The sequence below is a fragment of the Chenopodium album genome, chromosome 1 (assembly GCF_948465745.1).
Source record: "Chenopodium album chromosome 1, dcCheAlbu1.1, whole genome shotgun sequence".
In the NCBI taxonomy this organism is placed as follows: Eukaryota; Viridiplantae; Streptophyta; class Magnoliopsida; order Caryophyllales; family Amaranthaceae; genus Chenopodium; species Chenopodium album.
Genome location: NC_137834.1, coordinates 9,838,293 through 9,857,170, shown reverse-complemented (window position 1 = coordinate 9,857,170; position 18,878 = coordinate 9,838,293). Strand labels below are relative to the sequence as shown.

The 18,878-nt window shown below is 39.6% G+C and overlaps 1 long non-coding RNA gene across 1 annotated transcript; it reads left to right on the top strand.

The window, feature by feature from the left end:
• The first annotated feature begins 17,634 nt into the window (after positions 1 to 17,634).
• Positions 17,635 to 18,878, top strand: LOC145559455 (uncharacterized). Its single transcript, XR_014092733.1, has 3 exons — positions 17,635 to 17,774; positions 18,013 to 18,065; positions 18,748 to 18,878. It is a non-coding gene; the product is annotated as an uncharacterized LOC145559455 (long non-coding RNA).

The following is an 18,878-nucleotide window of genomic DNA, read 5'->3' as shown; positions in this document are numbered from 1 at the left end:
TTAGTATAAATACCCAATTTTGGGGTAATTAGAAAAAAATTGAAGAACTATCTATTCTTCTCTCTAATTAGTTTGAGGTTAGGTTAGGTTAGGATTAGTCTTCTTTGGTGGAGAGAGAAAGTGAGGTTTTCTTCATTAATGAACTTGGATTTTGAAGAAGGAGCTTGTTCAATCCTTTGTAGACCTTCATCTTCAATTAATGAGCAATTTCTTACTCTCTCTCCTCTATTTTTATTTGTTTATTTTGATTATTATTTTAGTTTTTGGTATTGCTTGTTGATCATGTTTATCCTTGATTGTTTGTTAATTAATCTTGTTATCAACATGATTAGTGAGTAATTTCCCCATTAAGGGGATGGTTGTGGTGTAGTTGGACCTTGAGCATGTTCTAGGGTTTGGAATTGATTTATTTGTGATTAAAGTCTTTATATGCTTGATATTCTTTAATCTTCTTGCAAGTGCACATTGTTGGTTGATTAAAGGTGAATCTTTGCTAACAAGAAACGGAAGTTGACTTAGTTAAGGTTCATTACTATCGATTGTTATTTAATAGTACCTTCTAATATATGGTTCTAGTGTGGAAACATAGAGGCTATGTTAGGAGAAGCCAATTGACCCCGGAAGGCGGCTAGATTGGATCCTTTATTTTGATATTCGAGCATGTTTAGTTCATAATTAATTCAATTTCTATGCCTTTGTTTATGTTCAAGTGAATGCTATACCTAAACCATTTCCCTTAATGTTTTATTTCTTGTTTTAGCATTTTTAGGCTTTAGTTTATTTATCTCCTATTCCGGACTAGCTTGATTGTCGATAACATTTGGTGGTGTTTACCGTTCTCTGTGGTTCGACCCCTATGCTTGCCTTATACTCGTATTAGGTTTGTTTAGGTTGTATAAATTGTATTTGATCTAGGGATAGACAATTGACGACGCGTTTATTCCCTTGTCAGTCTCTGGACAATAGAGCTTGAATGAAATGTCCACGCGTCTCTGAACAAAAGAGCTTTGATGATATGCCCACGCGTCTCTGGAGCAAAAGAGCTTTTGAAAGGAATGTCCACGCGTCTCTGAACAAAAGAGCTTGAATAATATGCCCACGCGTCTCTGGAGCAAAGAGCTTTGATGGAGATGTTCACGCGTCTCTGAACAATAGAGCTTTGGTACTTGAACGTTTGTTGCGATAATATTCTGAAGAAAAATTTTCGAAGACCAACGTTTGTCGATCTCTAAAGCTCGCCTGAACTTTGCTTCTGCTAAAACCAGTATGTCGGTGTCTCCGTGATGAGCCAATTCTTAGGCGCTTTAAGCTAAGTGAGACGATCTTTCATCAGGTCGACCACTTATTGTGATTGTAATCAAACTGACTACTTAATCATGTCAAATTGCTTATAGGAGCTAACTGGCGTACCAAGGAACCTGAAATTGTTGTATGAGGTCGAAATCACCTTTCTGAGAGGCTTCGAGCTCTGTCGTTGCTGAGATATCTCTGGCGCCAAGAATTGACTCTGCCGCCAGACACTGGGATCTAGCGCCAAGCGCTGAAATCTATTTCCAGACGCTAGATGTTTTCGTCTGGCGCTGGAGTAGGGTCTTCCCTATTCTGCTGCACCTGTATTTATTTTTTACTATAGAACTTTTCCAATCTCTTAATTATCTTAGGGTTGACCTAAGGTTTAGCGTCGCTTGACTCATCGACTTGATACGACTCAAGGTATAAACTTGACTCTCTGTGATTGACTCGAGGTTGACTCGACTCAAAGTGTTTGACACGTGTGACTCGTGACCCGTGTGTGCATTGTATTATGATTGTGTGACTCGAAAATGCAAAAAAGCAAAAATTTTCCGTCGTGGTCGTTTTTGTGGAGAGTACCGACTTTCTCCCGAAAAAAAAAAAATCAAAGTGAAGTTTTTGAAGGTGCATGTTGAATGAGTTTAGTCAAATGTCGTTTGATACTATCTCTCAAGGTGCAAGGATTAATCTATCTTAGGCTATCACAATGGTTGACTCAATGATGAAAGTAGTTGGGTAACTTAGGCACGGAGGCTAAGCACTTCATACTTTGTGATGCAATGATGAGTGATAAGTGATGTTGATATGACAAGGCGTGCTTCGGCGTTGTGTTAAGATTCCATGACAAAGGGTTCCTAAGGGAAGTAAATTTGGTCATGTATCTGTGCAGTGTGTGAAAGTGATACTAAAGCTAGGCCACAAGAGCTAAGTGTGTGGAAAGATATTATTTGTTAAAAGAGTCAAATGGTGGTGACTCTTTAGGCTAGGTAAGCTAATGATATAAGGATCAAGCCCCCAAGTCTAGCTCTACGTGAATTAGGGATGAGCATAGGAGATCCCTTGATATGATTGTGGTGTAAGTGTGTGAATGTGAATAGGAATGCATTTTTATTACGGCCGCACCTCGATGTGAGGTTGCCTACGTATCCATTAGGAATCTGGCCGAACGTAGCTCTAGCCGAACCTCGCACAAGTGTGTATATACCTCAAAAAGGTCTTTTTAAGGGTTGTAACGTGGTTAGACTAAAGGTTATAGAATAAAGGGATAAAGGCTCAAGACCCTAGATAAGCCCCAAGGTGTGCAACCTTGCTTTTGAATCTTTTTATTTTACGCTTGAATTCCTACTCTTTTTTAGCTCTTTTTTATTTAGCATTTATTTTATTTTAATAAGTGTGGGCAATCCCGATCATGTGGTCTATCACTCACTTGGCATTCATGTTTCTCAGGCATGGTACCGAGCACTCGATAAGAGACGCAATCTGAGACGTGTTCTTATCAAAGACATTTTCATGTCAAAGACATTGGAACACTTACCCTTTTGCACACTTTTATTTATTTCTTTTTTTGCTTATTTTTTTGCTATTTTAATCTTTTGAAGTTACTCAAGCTTTTTATGAAATTGAAAATTGCATAATTTACACACCATCCCATCCCAAGGTTAGGTAGATGTAGGTTGAAAAAAGAAAGGTCTATCGTTAGACGAGGCTCAAAGTGGTTTATGAAGAAAGGATTGTATATTAGAAAGGTGAAAGGAGATATGATGTGGCTACAAGGGGTGCCTCAAATCATTGGTATACCTTGTTCTTAATTCAACATGGATTTTTTTTTTTTTTTAATGCAATGCAATGAAATGATCATATATAAGGAAATAAATGCTCATTTTTATTAAAAGAAAAGGGAAAAGAAAGAATCTACAAAATTAAACTAAGAGAAAAGAAAAGGTGCCTATGCTAGACTTATTGGGGAAAGGAAAAAATGAAAAAGAAATAGAAAAAGAGGTCATGAAATCTTGTCGTTGAAGCTCGCCTCTTGTCTTGTGTTGTTTGCTTTATCATCACTCGCTCTTCTTATTAACTGGAGGCATGGGAATCTTGTTATTATCAATCAAATGTTGGATAGCCTCCTTTAGCTTCCAACAGCTCTCGGTAGTATGACCCCTACCTTGATGGTACTTACAGTGTTGGTCTGGATTCCAACTAGGCAATCTCTTTTCAGGTGCGAGATCTTGAATAGGTCCTATGGGAGTAATGAGTCCTTTGGCATGGAGTCGATCGAAGGCAGTATCGTAGCTCATCCCAATGGGGGTCAAGTCTTTCCTTAGTTGCTTCTTAGATCCTTGGTTATCCATGGCTAAAACTTCACTAAGATCAAAGGTACTAACATTGTTACTAGAGTGGGCATTTTCGGAAGAAGAAGGATTTGTTGGGGTTTGGTGAGTCCGACTCACCGCGGAAACAAACCCAAAAACAAGACCGCACTCGCAATAAATAAAACCATAAACATAATTATATTAATCACAAGATTAAGATAAGCTAATTACCTTTGACGCGTGCTTCGCTCCAAAATGAGCTCTTACTTGAAAGCTTCAAGTCCCGCTCACACGGAGACCTCCAACGAAGTCCACCCGCACCAAAAAAACCGACTAGGGCCAATGTCTTGGGGTTAGCAAGACCCGACCAATAAAACCCGAGTAATTATATTGAGTTCAAAGGTTTTCACTAATTGTGATGCCTTTTTCAATTCTCACTCAAGCAACATTCCCAATGCCCATACTTGGGTATTTATAGGAAATGATGGGAGTATCATTTACTCTCCCATCAATGTGGGATAGTATGATTTTTCCATTTTATTTTAAAGCTAAAAAAAACTTAATAATCAAGCTATAATAAATCAACAAGTGGCAAGCTCATGTGAGTGGTTAGGTGAGGACCACTTGGAGAAGGGGGGGACCAAACTTGCTCCCCACTCCCTCTCCCATAACCGGCCACCTCACTCCACACACACTCAAGGACCACTAGCCACATGACACCCACCCTTGGGCACCAAGGCAGCCAAGGTGGGCTGCCATGTGCTGCTGTCCGTGGCAGCCACGCCCAGCAAGCCCAGCAGGCCCAGCACTCGCATGCGGGCTGCCAGGCGCTGCTGGCCAGCAAGCCCAGCATGCTTGTGCGGGCTGCTGCTGGCCTTGTGCCTTGGCCAGCGCTGCTAGGCAGCAAGCAATGGCCTAGCCATGTTGCTGCTAGCTATGGCGAGCTGGCGCGCCTAGCGTGCTAGCTGCTGCAGCTTGTTGCGGCATGGCTTGCTAGCCATTGCGCGCACAAGGCTGCGCCTAGCATGCTAGCACGCACTAAGCAGAGCCTAGCCTTGCGATGCTAGCATGGGTGCGCTAGCACGCACCAGCCAGCCTAGGCTCGGCTTGGTGCGCATGCTAGCCACCATGCTAGGCCATACGCCCTTAGCACTCGGTTTGCTTGGGCATTCCGATGCTAGGGGTATTTTGGTCTTTTGTTGATTTATTACTATTTCTCGTCTCGTCTTTCACTATTTTTCGACTCGACTTCCGACGCTCGGTTTCGACGCTCTAAGATCGAATTTCCGACGTCTAAATAAATATTACTCGGTCGACTCATTAATTCCTTCCGAATTAATTCGTCGGTTCGGTTTGTTGAATGCTTGGGTGTGACCCGAAGGGTTCAGTCAAGATTAAGCTGTAATATTAATTATTCATTAATATTACTGATCGGAAGCGGCCTCCACCCAGGCATTCCGATCACTTGACCTCACTGAATATATTAGCTTTCTAATAATTCTGAACCCACTAACGGAATAGTACACTTGTTCGAAGGACACCATTCCTTTCAATCTCCCACTTGTCCTTCCGGACAAGTGCGCATTTTGTGTACAGCCTTTTTCCTATGTCGCTTAATGTCTCTTCATGAACTATAAGGTAAGATTTATTTTGTCATCCTTATTACGTCCAGAAGTGTTTCCCGATTCCGAGTCCGACTGTCAATAAACAGATGATTTCTAAAATCCATCCGAGCACGGCCATGCATTTTACAGTCTCGCTCTACGAGAGGCCTTGTATACAACAAAGACATCTTCCCTATTTTAGTAGGGGGACATTCCCAGTCTTGTAATGTAGCTCCTCTTACTGAGAGGACCTAGTCACCCGAGTGTTGCCGTTATAATCCTCTATTACGGCAGATGTTTGACAACATCAAAGCGAACTAGTACTCAAACAAGAGAACTCACAATACTCATGGTCGAGGAAATAGGTTCCGATAGCCATAATGAGAAGTATACTTATGACAAATTTTTTAATTTCTTAAAGTATTCTCATAGGTCGATCCAGTATGGTTCTAAACCAATACCTGTGCAAATGATTTATGACAATCATGTCCTTGTAGCACATGAAACTGTGCTATAAATCAAACTACACACTAATCTCAATCGGTCATTAATCGTCCATCGTTTAAATGACCTTGATTAGGGATAATTTTCGATTATAATATTCAATGTTCACTTTAGGTGTTTCCTTACCAAGACTGGTCTTAATACCCTATTTTGAATGTTCTCAGAATCGAATGGACTCATTATTTAATCCTAAACCACAATTAAATAGCATAACGGAGTAATAAAATATTGCATGAAATTTTATATTACTCCAAAACTTGAATGGTTTTCCTTAGCGTCTTACATTAATTTTTCTCAAAATTAACTAAAACACTAAACAAGGAAATCAAAGCCAGTCTCCTACATGCTTGATTCCCATTGCCTCAACGTGCTTGTTGTGCTTCACTTGAGGCAAAGGTTTAGTAAGTGGATCGGCTACATTGTCATCCGTTCCAACTTTGCAAATTCTGATTTCACCCTCTGATTTCCATTCTCGAATCATGTGAAATCGCCGCTTGACATGTTTGACCTTCTGATGTTCCCTAGGCTCTCTGGCCTGAGCAATAGCTCCATTGTTGTCACAATAGAGGGATATTGGACCCTTTATAGAGGGTACAACATCAAGTTCACCAATGAACTTACGAATCCAAACAGCCTCCTTAGCTGCTTCAGCAGCTGCTAAGTATTCGACTTCAGTTGTAGAATCTGCAGTTGTACTCTGCTTTGCGCTCTTCCAACTAAACGCCCCTCCATTTAGACAGAACACATATCCAGATTGCGATTTGAAATCGTCTCTGTCTGTCTGGAAGCTTGCGTCGGTATAACCTTCCACAACTAAATCCTCTGCACCACCATACACCAGGAATTTATCCTTGTTCCTTTTCATGTACTTTAGGATATTTTTGGCAGCAGTCCAATGCGCCTCTCCTGGGTCTGATTGGTAACAGCTCGTAGCACTCAAGGCATACGATACATCTGGCCTAGTACATATCATGGCATACATGATTGATCCAATAAGCGAAGCATATGGAATCTGATTCATTCTTACCCGCTCATCAGGTGTCTGTGGACACTGCTTCTTGCTTAGGGTTATGCCATGTGACATTGGCAGGTGACCTCTCTTGGCCTCCTCCATGCCAAATCGAGCAAGTACCTTATCAATATAAGTACTCTGACTCAATCCAATCATCCTTTTCGATCTATCCCTATAGATCTTGATGCCTAGTATAAACTGAGCCTCTCCCAAGTCTTTCATTGAGAAGCACTTTCCAAGCCAGGCCTTTACAGACTCTAATAACGGAATGATGTTTCCAATGAGCAATATGTCATCGACATATAAGACTAGGAAGGCGATGTCACTCCCACTGACCTTCTTGTAAACATAAGATTCATCTGGATTCTTGATAAAACCAAACTTACTGATGGCTTCATCGAATCGCAGATTCCAACTTCTGCTTGCTTGCTTTAGTCCATAAATGGACTTCTTAAGCTTACAAACTTTCCTAGCATTGTTTTGGTCGACAAAACCTTCAGGCTGTGTCATATACACAGTTTCTTCCAAATAACCATTAAGGAAGGCGGTTTTGACGTCCATCTGCCATATTTCATAATTGTAATATGCAGCAATCGCTAGGAGGATCCGAACGGATTTAAGCATTGCAACTGGTGAAAAGGTTTCATCGTAATCAATACCATGAACTTGTCTGTAACCTTTTGCCACCAATCTAGCTTTGTAAATGAATACATTTCCATCTTTGTCGGTTTTCAACTTGAAAATCCACTTACATCCAATAGGTGTATAACCTTCGGGTAAGTCAACCAAGTCCTAGACTAGATTTTCAAACATGGAATCCATTTTAGATCTCATGGCCTCTTGCCATTTAGCAAAGTCGGTGCTTGCCATCGCTTGCTTGTAGGTTGCCGGTTCATCTCATCCATAATCAGGATGTCCTGATTCTCGGTTAATACTAAACCAAGATATCTATCAGGTTGAGATCTCGGCCTCTGAGACCTACGTAGGGTAATGGATTGAGCATTTGCATTGTCAGTTCGACTTTGCACATTTTGATCATTTTGACCTGCGTCAACAGATGCTGTTTGAGCACTTTGACTGTCATTATGATTTTGTTGCTCATCCTCACGAACTTCGTCGAGTTCGATTTTCCTCCCACTTGTCATTTTGGAAAGGTGCTTCTTCTCCAAAAAGACAACATCGCGAGCAACAAACACTTTGTTCTCCGATTTGTTAGAAGTAATACCCTTTGGTTTCTTTTGGGTAGCCCACAAAGTAAACCTTGTCAGATTTGGGATGAAGTTTGTCAGAAATCAATTTCTTGACATATGCTTCGCATCCCCATATCTTTAGAAAAGATAACCTAGGAGGTTTCTTCGTCCATAATTCATATGGAGTCTTTTCTACAACTTTTGATGGAGCACTGTTCAGTGTTAGTGCCGTAGTTAGAAGTGCGTGTCCCCAGAAAGAGATAGGAAGATCACTAAGACCCATTATTGATCGTACCATGTCTAACAAGGTCCGATTTCTCCTTTCGAATACTCCGTTCCATTGTGGAGTTCCTGGAGGTGTCAATTCTGAAAGTATACCCTTTTCTTTCAGATGGTCATCGAATTTTTGGCTCAAGTATTCACCACCTCGATCCGATCGAAGGGCTTTGATTTTCTTGCCAAGCTGATTTTCAACTTCACTCTGAAATTCTTTGAACTTTTTAAATGATTCAGATTTATGCGACATGAGGTAGACATAGCCATATCTACTATAGTCGTCTGTGAAAGTGATGAAATATCGATGTCCATTTCTTGTGGTTGAGCTCATTGGTCCACATACATCGGTATGTATAAGACCCAATAAGTCACTTGCCCTTTCTCCCAACTTGGAGAATGGTTGTTTAATCATCTTGCCTAATAGACATCCCTCGCAATTCTCAAACGATTCTAAATCGAAAGAGTCAAGAACACCTTCTTGTAGAAGTTTCTTGATGCGTTTGATGTTGATGTGGCCAAGACGACAATAACAAAAAGTAAGTCTGATTTGACTCTATGGTCTTAGCTCTTTTGGTATCATTATTCACATTATAAACTTGTTTGTCTAAAGAAAGCACATAAAGGCCATTTTCAGAATGTGCAATACCATATAAAACATTATCGAGATAAAACGAACATTCTTTGTCCTTTACTCAAAACTCAAAACCTTTGGCGTCCAACGCCGAAATTGAAATAATATTTTTGGTAATGTTAGGAACATAATAAACATTATCGAGTTCCAAAACTAGCCCGGTGGGCAAAGACAAACTGAGAGTTCCTACGGATACGGCACCAATTCTGGCTCCATTGCTGACCCGTAGTTCAATCTCTCCCTTCTCTAGCCTTCTAGCGTTCCTTAGTCTCTGAGAATTGGAACAAAGGTGTGAGCCACATCCGGTATCTAATACCCATGATGTTAAGCTAGTGAAGTTAAAGTCTATAACGAATATACCTGATTCAGAAGCAACGGTTCCGTTCTTCTTATCTTCCTTGAACTTGAGGAAATCTCTCTTCCAATGTCCCTTCTTCTTACAGTAGAAACATTCGGAATCAGATTTAGAAGACGCTACCTTCTTAGCCTTGGTAGCTTTAGACTTAGGCGGAAAAGTTTTCTTCTTACCTTTCCCCTTAAAGCCTTTCTTCTTCTTGCCCGAAAATTTGAACGGCTTGCCCTTTTTAATCATGAGCATATCATGCTTTCCCTCATCCTTGAGCGTTTGCTCAGCTTGCTTCAACATACCATGAAGCTCGGTGAGGGTTTTCTCCATGTTGTGCATATTATAGTTCATATTGAACTGATCATAGCCTTTGTGCAGCGAGTGGATAATGATGTCAATTGCCATCTCGGTTGAATACTGCGCATCAAGCCTTCCCATGTTTTCAAACAATCCAATCATTTTGAGTACATGTGGGCTGACTGGCTCTCCTTTCTTGAGCTTGCTCTCAAGGATCTGCCTGTGGGTTTCAAACCTTTCAGTTCGGGCCTGCTCTTGGAACATATTCTGCAATTCAGAAATGATCTCAAAAGCCGTCTCTTTTTCAAAGAAATTCTTTTGAAGCTCATGAGACATTGTGGCCAACATGATGCATTTGACATCTCGATTGGCACTTTGCCATCGATTTAGGGCAGCTTGAGTCACCTCCTCATTGGGAGCCTCGGGCATTTCCTCATCAAGGACATATTCCTTTTGCTCTTGCATGAGAACAATTCGCAAGTTCCTTTGCCAATCAAGAAAATTTGGCCCACTCAGCTTCTCCTTGTCGAGAATTGAGCGTAACGAGAATTGGTTGTTTGAGTTATTTGAAGACATGATTCTACGATTGAAAGAATTTGAAATGAAAAACCATTCATTATACTTAAATAAGATTGAATTCATGCATTTTAATCAAACTTATTTAAAACGTCTTATTCACACATTAAAGATTGTCCCCATTTTAGGTGAGAATAAGTCGATTCCAAGATCCAAAGAAACAAAGAGTGGTTAAGCATGCTTTGGCTTGTCTTAACACTCAATCTCCTAAGGTAAGCAACGCTTTGCTAATGGCTCCAAGCCACTCTTGGTTGAATAAATCGTCGCATCCAATGCTCTCTAAACAATTTATTCACTTTGCCACGACATGTTAGGACTCCATCACTCATATCGTTGAGTATAACCAAAACCACCTTGCATACCCGGTATGCCTTACGTTCCTTGGAGAAGTAGTGATGCCTCGCTTTGGCGTAGCCCACCACTACCCTCGTTCGGTTGGTAAGTGTGTTTTGGAATGGCAAGTTTTACTCAATATTTTAGGGACCTAGGGTTTCTATGTTGGTTGATTTAAGTGAACTTAATTAATCATCTCAACATTCGAAATCCTAAACATGCATCTAACATATAATTCATATATATATAAACATAAATATATATCGAAAACATAAATAGAGATGCATTTGGCAACTAGCATGACCCCTTGAGATCTTCAAGTCTTCAAAAGGTCTTCAATTGCAACTTCATGGCTTTGTCTTCTAAGAACCCCGTCTTCAAGACTTGACCAAAATATTACAATTGCTAGTATCTACGATTAGGACTAATCTAAATATTAAGGTACAAAAATACTCAACGGTTCGCAGACCGTATTTAGATTTACAAAAATACATCACGGATCACAGTCTGTATTTTCTATCCTAATCGGGACCCACTAGTTGCCATTTCATAAAACCTGTGAGAGAATTTACATTCCATTCATCCATTCACTATCTGTGAATGGCCCATGCATTTTACAACGATAAACAAGTAACAATGCATAAAACGCGCGAGAACTAGTAACTAATCTAGGTGGTTAATCCAATTAACACGCCTAATTAAACTAGTCAAAGTTGTTTTAACCGGTTATGGTAATAACTTAGAGACGCTCCCACTAAATTCCGCATCCAACTTAACTAATCCAATTAATTAAGTCGGTGAACCCAAATATTTGCCAAAATTAATTTTGCAAATGTCGCTCAAAACCCGAGGCCTAGCCTCCAAAAATTTTAATTAAATAAACAAAATAATTAAAATAATTAAAACGACAATTTAAACAAAATACGAATTCCAAAATGTCTAAGTGCCTAGCACTAAGACTTGGAGTCCAAAAAAAAAATACCCTTATTTACATATTAAGCAACGCTAAAATTAACTTTAAAATAGCATCGCCTTAATAACCCGGGGTTATTGTGCCAATTATGGGATTGTACGTACCGTACAACAAGCACGTAGTATGCCCATGCGCACCCCCGCAACACCAAGCATGCATGTGGGCTGCTTGTGCTCGCATGCGCTACGCCCGGCCCAGCCAAGCGTAGCGGCACGCACAGCACGCACAACATTATGCTGCTGCTGCGCCATGCTGCTGCTTGCTGCTGGCTGGCGCGCTATGCTGCTGGCAGCGAGCATCAGCCCACGCCCTTCCTCGCACACACAGACGCACAGCACCACCCACCTAAGAACGAAGCGCCCAGCAGCCTCGGCAGCCACATATGGGTTGCGTGAGCAGCCCAGCTGGCCGAGAGCTAGCTCGGGGCTCTTAGGCCTCGTGTTGTGTGCTAATGCTTCGAAAATTATCGATTTTTGTGTGTGACATTATAAATCAATTCTAAATTAATTTTAGAATCAATTTTGAGGAAAAATGAAAAATAACAAGTCCAACTTAAATAATTCATCCAAATGCAATTAACCAAATTTATTTCCAAGAACCATTCTTTAATAAAATTGGTTTAACTTGGTGTAATAAAATAAATTAGGGCAATTCTCACTATTAATTTAATTACTTTAAATTAATCTTGAGATTTTGACAAAATAAAAGGGAGTTGGAAAAATGAACATAAGTTCAATAAAGACTCCATCTTTAATACTTGTGACTCCATGAAAAAATTATATCTTCCAATATGAAGATAAACCAATTTCAATCACAAGTTTTAAACTTTATTATTCCAATCAACTAAAAAATTATTAAATCAACAAAGTTTAACCAAAATTCATGGAATTTAGTAAATCAAAGTTTCAATCACTTATCATAAATAAATATTGAATCTTTAGTACTTGGAAGCAACAAAGAATAACAATTTCACACTTAATGCAATTAATTTGCAATTATATGAAAAAATAAAACCAAACTTTCAAGCACCAATTACTACCAAGTAATCATGCTTAAAGTGGTCTAAAATTGCATATAAATAAAGGAAAGAACCAAATTCATAACCACCATAAATATGCAATCAATTTTCAAGGTTAGAAAGACTTAAAATTTTTCGTCAAAACGAAAAATCCCTCGAAAAATGCATTTCTGGTCGTTTTTTGGCTAAAAACCGAGTCCTGAAAGGGTAAAACCATTTCCATAACGCCTTTTCCACCCAAAATTCACTATTTTTGGGTCGAAATCTAGGTTCGGGAGCTGAAGACAGCTCTAATACGAGGTAAAAATTGGAAAAACGAGTTACTAATCTAATTAGCAACTTAAAACCAGAAAAATTAAGCCATAAAAACACCTTGAAAATATTATGATTTTAAAAATAAACGAGCGAGGCTCCGATACCGCTGTTGAGGTTTGGTGAGTCCGACTCACCGCGGAAACAAACCCAAAAACAAGACCGCACTCGCAATAAATAAAACCATAAACATAATTATATTAATCACAAGATTAAGATAAGCTAATTACCTTTGACGCGTGCTTCGCTCCAAAATGAGCTCTTACTTGAAAGCTTCAAGTCCCGCTCAGACGGAGACCTCCAACGAAGTCCACCCGCACCAACAAAACCGACTAGGGCCAATGTCTTGGGGTTAGCAAGACCCGACCAATAAAACCCGAGTAATTATATTGAGTTCGAAGGTTTTCACTAATTGTGATGCCTTTTTCAATTCTCACTCAAGCAACATTCCCAATGCCCATACTTGGGTATTTATAGGAAATGATGGGAGTATCATTTACTCTCCCATCAATGTGGCATAGTATGATTTTTCCATTTTATTTTAAAGCTAAAATTAAATTAATAATCAACCAAGTAATAAATCAACAAGTGGCAAGCTCATGTGAGTGGTTAGGTGAGGACCACTTGGAGAAGGGGGGGACCAAACTTGCTCCCCACTCCCTCTCCCATAACCGGCCACCTCACTCCACACACACTCAAGGACCACTAGCCACATGGCACCCACCCTTGGGCACCAAGGTAACCAAGGTGGGCTGCCATGTGCTGCTGTCCGTGGCAGCCACGCCCAGCAGGCCCAGCACTCACATGCGGGCTGCCAGGCGCTGCTGGCCAGCAAGCCCAGCATGCTTGTGCGGGCTGCTGTTGGCCTTGTGCCTTGGCCAGCGCTGCTAGGCAGCAAGCAATGGCCTAGCCATGCTGCTGCTAGCTGTGGCGAGCTGGCGCGCCTAGCGTGCTAGCTGCTGCAGCTTGTTGCGGCATGGCTTGCTAGCCATTGCGCGCACAAGGCTGCGCCTAGCATGCTAGCACGCACTAGGCAACGCCTAGCCTTGCGATGCTAGCATGGGTGCGCTAGCACGCACCAGCCAGCCTAGGCTCGGCTTGGTGCGCATGCTAGCCACCATGCTAGGTCATACGCCCTTTGCACTCGGTTTGCTTGGGCATTCCGATGCTAGGGGTATTTTGGTCTTTTGTTGATTTATTACTATTTCTCGTCTCGTCTTTCACTATTTTTCGACTCGACTTCCGACGCTCGGTTTCGACGCTCTAAGCTCGAATTTCCGACGTCTAAATAAATATTACTTAGTCGATTCATTAATTCCTTCCGAATTAATTCGTCGGTTCGGTTGGTTGAATGCTTGGGTGTGACCCGAAGGGTTCAGTCAAGATTAAGCTGTAATATTAATTATTCATTAATATTACTGATCGGAAGCGGCCTCCACCCAGGCATTCCGATCACTTGACCTCACTGAATATATTAGCTTTCTAATAATTCTGAACCCACTAACGGAATAGTACACTTGTTCGAAGGACACCATTCCTTTCAGGATTGTCATTCTTCTTTCCTTTCCAGCCACCGTGGTTACTATTGTTAGTAGCTTTTTGCTTTGCGAGGTCATCTTTGATTTCAATTCCGATGTCATAAACGGCCTTGAAAGTATTCAGATTGTGTTGATATTTTAAATGCTTCGAATACTTCTCTTGGAGATTCTTGATAAACATCCTCACAGATTCTTTTTCAGTGGGCACCTCAATCATCTTAGCGGAAGTTTCCCTCCATTAATTAAAGAAAGAAGTAAAGCCTTCATTCTCTTTTTGTCTTAGCATCTCAAGTTGTCTATAGTCGGTTTCAACTTGAATATTGCACTTGTACCTATCAATGAAAGCGTTTACTATCGATTCCCAGGTAGAGGTTTTCTCTTTGTCAAGGGAGAAGAACCATTGTTGGCAAACGGTTTCAAGAGATAGTGAGAACAGAGAGGGGAAAACCTTCTTATCGATACCCTTAATGTTCATTATAGTTTCGAACACTCTTAGATGGAAGTAAGGGTTATTTGTTGCCTTGAATTTAGGGATGTCAGTGGCGTTGAACTTCTGCGGAAGAAGTTTCTTGTCCAGCGAGACCCCTTGTAAACTAAAGCCATGAAATTTATAGTCACTAGATAGCTTGCTCAAACTTTCTTGCATGAGGTTCATTTGTTGTTACTTCACAGGGTCATCAATTTTGAGGGTTAAAGCCTTTAACACCTCGGTCACGTCATTCAATTGATTCCTAAGTTCATTGACCTCTTCTTGTCTTGCCATTATCTTTTTAGCCTTCCTCTTTTGACGAATCGGTTTATCAAAAAGCGAGACCTGAATAAAGAGGTTGTCCTTGATTAATCGCCCTTCTCTCCTCGACCAAGTACTGTGGAAAAGGAATTTGGGGATATTCATTGTTAATCATTTGACTCAAACTTTATTCAACATGCAATGGATGGAGGAAGTGAAGAAATATTGGAATAGAATGTGAAGGAAAATTATGTAGATGGAGGGGTATAGAAAATTAGGAATAGAATGTACCCCCCAACTCAAATGACGAAAAAGACCGACTCATGCATGAACCTAAGACATGGTCATGGTGACATATACTCGAAGTGGGTGCTAAGACTAGTGAGTGTAGGTGACATGTTAAGACTCGTGTCATGACCATGTGGCTAGACTATGTGACTAGACTCAATTAATGACTCGACAAGGTGTTATTGACAGCGAAATTTAACCGACTTAATTAGCAAACTGGTTAATTAGACATTAGGTGATGACTCGATCAATAATCCGAACTGTCGGCAAAACGACAGGACTGGCGCCGCACTGTGTAGTGTAGCGCCAGACGACAGAGCTGTCGCCAGGCGCCACACTCCACAGAGTGGCGCTACAGTCCAGACTTTGGCGCCAATGCTGGAGCTTCAATCTGGGACTATTTTTGGTGTTATTAATCAACAAGGGTATGTCTAAAGTCGTACTAGGTCAATTCTGATTAAATATTAGACTTTATTGACTCAAAATAATTAATCAATTAATTAATTAGGCAAAGTTCTTTAAGTCATTAATTTATTTAATCTCAACACAAGTCAAACAAACGGTTAAGAGAAATATAGAATATATGTACAACAAATAATGCACAATTAGTCAAGTAGGCACAATATGATGCAATGAGTTTGCAACCTAACCATGGCTCTAGTTCTCTAAAGTTCGGGATATGGTTTAGTCAATAGAGGGTCCATGGTTAATTTTCCAGATGCACCGCGCGGAAGCCTAACCGTGAAGGGTTGGCGCGAGTGGATGGGACACCGCGAGTTTTAGAAAAACTCGCTTCCATGGTTTGGTGAATTCAACATTCTCGGATGTACCCTTTGTTGCACAGAGCGTTCAATCAGGTAGATGGAGCATGAATTCCCAGAGGGTTATGTCCATATGTAGAACACATATGGGTTTCAGAAAAGTGAGAAAAAATTCAATCAGGAAGTAGGATCGAGCAAACAATACGAAAAACTGGTCGAAATTAGAACGCATATTTCTGGCTCGGTATTGGAGGAATTTGGCGCCAGCAAACAGAGACTTGGCGCCAATGTTGGCATCTGGCGCTACGGTTAAAATCCTAGCGCCAATGCTCTGGCCCCTGGCGCTAATTCCTACATGCCTCAGCAGCTTTCTGTGCTCGATAAAATTTTCCAGTTTCGCGCAGTGTTATTTCGGTCCTAGTTGTGAAAGATATTTCTCAAATTTCCTATGTGTAAAATCCTATGTTTTAACTCATTACGGATGGTCTTTCCAATGAGATCTTTTTTTATGCTTATGACAATAATGTTAATCAAAATTACGCACATGAAATACTTAAAACGTTTCGAGTCTCATCCACTCATTTTAAATCATTGCCGAAACAAATTCAGGAATTAAAATAGAAATCCTCCCCAGTGGAGTCGCCAAAAACTGTGGGGAATAATTTCAAGCGTTAAACCCCTTGCTTGAACCCCACTGTGATCATACACTAAAGTACGGTGGCGTCCAAAAGGGAAGAAGAGAGAGCAAAAGAGTCGCCAACAAGTTTTAGGAACTTGCAAACCGTTCACAGGGTGAAGGTTACACCCCTTAACGATCCAAGAGATCGTCAATTCCATAAGGTCTTGAACCAAATAAGGGTTTGGGGATGAAGGTACAAATCCAACCTAAAAGAGATTTAACCTGCCTTAATAATAGGCCTCTACTTTATTCTGATCGTATTCATGTGCGCTTTTTTACTAACATGCAATCAATAGGATTAACCCTAAACCTGTTTAATCTATGTTGGTTGAATATTAATGCACAAATAAATCTATTGTAATACCCCATATTTTAAACCCGTTTATTTATATTAATTAAATTTATTAATTTAATAATGTTCGATTTCCTTCCAAAGTATTTTAAATAATATATAAATATGTATTTAGATAATACAATAGCATTATTTAACTTATCAATATATAATTTTACGGAAATAATAATTACATTTATAAAATATTTTATACGTATGAGTTAAGCCAGAAATGTAATACTCGAAAATCATATTTTTACTTTGAGTATTTCTTTGCTCCAAGTCAAAGGACCCAAGTCCATTTCTTACTCCTAAAGCATGACCAAAGTCACAAACTTCTCTTACAAACTTGAATACTTGGCCTCAAGTTGTTGACATCATATATGATGTCAATAACATGACCTAACTTCCTTGACCCCCAAGTTGTTGACATCATACATGATGTCAATAGGGCTCTCAAACTCTATAAATAGGATCCAAAGTTCAGCCATTTTAAGCCAAAAGTCACTAGCCCTTAAAGCTCCATCCTTCTTTCTTCTCTCTTCCTCCCATTTTCGTACTTCTTCATCCCGTATATGTTCCAGGCTATGTTTCAGCCACTTCTGTTCATTTTTAGCCTTTTAATATTTGAGACAAAGTTGTTCTTCTCGAAAACTCCTTGAGTTTAGGATCAAGAATCACCCAATTTGGAGTTATATACTATAAGATATGGCCTCTGCAAGATCTGACTCCTCCTTTTCAATGTGAACCTTTCTACTTTAGATTGTTTTGCGGTTAGTATTCTAAAACTAATATTTATTTTCAATTTATTATTTTTATAAGGTTTTATATTTGATTTTTATTACTCCATATAATGTTTATTTAGGAGATAATTCATGGTAGTAAATCTAGGTGAATAGTTGTAAAGAGTCAATATAATTGTTCATGCACAACTAGTCTAGGGTCGTTATTTAATGGTTTAATGTTCATGGGTTGAAGAGTTTTTCACTTAGGATTATTGGTTCCTTATAGGGGGAATTGCAAGTTCGATATTAAGAAATTTGTGTTTGTTGCAAAAGATCAAGGTACGTACTCGTGGCTAGATCTTTAAATATGTGATTTTATACAAATGTGTTAAGTGTTTTGAATGATGAACTATGTTTGAATGTTGAACAAGGATTTTATGAATGTTTGTGAAATAAATATTGTGAAATGTTTTATTGTTTTGTATTTGGAAATAATTTCAATGTTCTATAAAGTTGTTTGTACACATACTTGAATTCAAGTTCATTTTAAAGAACAAATGTTATTGAAATCCCATACATGGGAATTGGAAGGTTGATTTATCAAAGATATACATTGGATTTTTATGACTCCCACTATGCGGAGATAAAATTGAAGACTATGGACTAAGTATGACCTAGTCTTTCCCCTTGATAGCACTATGTAAGGAGTTACTAGCTTGGGGGGTGTGCACACTTAGGTGGAAAAATGATTTGTGAAATGAGGATTGGATCTATCCATGCTTTGTCTTAGACTATTTTTGGAAAATTATTGATTTCGGAAATTGATATATTTTAATATGAGAATTTATATTCACGAGTGGTTTGAATCAATTGTGATTGATTAAAGTCGAAACTTTTGAAAGCATGTTTAATGAACTAAATTGATTTTACATGTTTAGCATTTGTATGTACTTAGCATTTTGGCTAATACGTATTTCTCTTTTGTTTTGGCTTGGCCCTACTTATCATTAATGATGAGTAGATAGGTGATGGCGATCAGAAGACGTGAATTAAATGATGCATTGGGGACAATGGGCGGTGATCACCTAGTTAAATTTAGTAGACATAGTATCAGTGTTTTAGTTACTTCAGAAATGTCTTGAACTATTATTA